The sequence below is a fragment of the Equus quagga genome, unplaced genomic scaffold, assembly GCF_021613505.1.
Source record: "Equus quagga isolate Etosha38 unplaced genomic scaffold, UCLA_HA_Equagga_1.0 HiC_scaffold_4436_RagTag, whole genome shotgun sequence".
NCBI lineage: Eukaryota > Metazoa > Chordata > Mammalia > Perissodactyla > Equidae > Equus > Equus quagga.
This window is the reverse complement of record NW_025793801.1, coordinates 5973-7915: the sequence shown is the minus strand read 5'-3', so window position 1 is coordinate 7915 and position 1943 is coordinate 5973. Positions and strand designations below refer to the sequence as shown.

The 1943-nt window shown below is 46.4% G+C and overlaps 1 long non-coding RNA gene across 1 annotated transcript; it reads left to right on the top strand.

Moving 5' to 3' along the window:
* Positions 1-625, top strand: LOC124232308 (uncharacterized). The gene is made up of 2 exons (XR_006886814.1): positions 1-43; positions 355-625. It is a non-coding gene; the product is annotated as an uncharacterized LOC124232308 (long non-coding RNA).
* Positions 626-1943: the final 1318 nt, after the last annotated feature.

Here is a 1943-nt window from a genome sequence, read left to right as displayed (position 1 = left end):
CCTGTATGCTGTACTGGTCAGCGCCCTCGTGCTGATGGCCATGGTAAGTAGGGGAGCAGGATGGGACAGACAGGTTGGAGATGACACAGCACCTCAGAGCCAGGAGTATACAGACACTGTCAGGACCAGAGTGTGGCAGAGAAGAAGAGGAGGGTTCATTCACATGCCCCAGAAGATACCTTGTCCCTCGGGGACTGAAGAGGAAGAGCCATGCTGGGAAGGAGAAGATAGGGTTCCCTGCAAACCCAGGAGGTTGTGAGGAGCCCTATTCATCTTTTCAGTGGGCCATCCTGCTGCTTCTCAATCCCTACCACTCCTGTCTCCTGGTAACCCTCAAAACCTTCTCTTCTTCAGGTCAAGAGAAAGGATCCCTGAAGCCAGCTCAAAGGTGGAGCTAGAAGCTTCCAGACCATTATCACCCCACCATGGAGTTTCCTTTTTCTTTTCCTAGCCAGGGCTTCTGAAGAGCTGTTCTCATCTCTCTACTCATCCTGATATCTACTCCCTCAAGTGCTTGCACACCTCGACACTCATGACCGAAATCTCTCTGACCCAAGGGGGACCCTAGTGTGCCTGTGTTGACTGAACCAATAAAAATGGCCTGTTCTGGCTTGACTCTGCCTTATGAATGTCTAGATATCTCTTCTTCCCATGTCTGAACTGCCCATGTGACTCTAGTCAGGATAGAAACAAGAGGTATTCAAGGAAGGTGTAGTCCCTTCAGGTGCGAGGGGCAAGGGACCCAGCCTGTGGCTGGCACTGCTCCTCCTTGTCAGAGGAACTCAAGTAAATGTGAAAGTTGGTAATGGGATGTGAACAGGCTTACTCTGGAACAGCCTAGAAATACGGGGATGTTGACCATAAGAACTTTCTGTCCTACCTGGATAAAGGTGCTCTGAGGAAGAGCTGACCTACATAGGTGTGTCCATCTGCCAACTGGCCATATGCCCCTGGCTAACAAAGCTTGGCTTTATCTCTATCGCCCACATTCCTTTCAGCTGTCTCACTGAGTACACTCTAATCTTCATTTATCGCCGTGGAGGCTTCCTAGCTGAGAAGAGAAGGTACTGACTTGGCTATTGGTTCTCAGTAGCAGATGTATCCTCCAGTTGAAGTTAAAAATCCATTTATAAATTTCTCTCTAGTGAATTAAATGAATGTGAACATGTCCCCTGATCACTCCTGGAAGGATAGAAAATAAAATTTCCCTAAAATGAAGAATCAGCCCTATCCTATTTCTAGAAATCCTGCAACAGCCTTTTGTTGTCTCACTGTCACCATTGTGATGTAGTCCAAAGTCCTTATGATGGCATATAGGACCCATGATTGTCCTCCACCTCTTATTCCACATGCACCTCGCTTCTCTCATCCCTGAACCCCCTGAGCCACTTGCTTTCAGGCAATTTTGCACTCCTCTACCAGAATGACATGGTACTCTAACTTCTACTTATCCTTAAAAATGTAATGCTGTTTTACTCCTGCAAGAAGCCTTCTCTGGAGCTTCCTTGCCCCTTACTCCCCTGAGGTTGGATTAAATGCACCCTATATTCTGTTATCACAGCGTCCTGTGCACCTCCCTCATGACACTTACCACACTGGATGGAAACTACCTCTTTACTTATCTGACACCCCCACTTGACTGCCAGCTCCTTGGTCACAGGGATGTGTTTTATTATAGCATCTCTGAGTTATGGTATAGTACCTTGGTTCAGTGTAGAAAGCCAATAAATTATCTTTGACTAAATAGATGAATAAACGAGTGAACCCAAAGTGACCCAATTCAGGAGCAGATAAGTCCTGCCTTAAACATCCGTCTCCCCTTTCACTTAAGACCGCACACACAGCCTTCCCCTTCTGTTGTAACATATATGTGCGTGTCTATATGCCTATACATAAATTCACATACATGAATGTGTGTACTCATTAAGCACACATTATTGCAA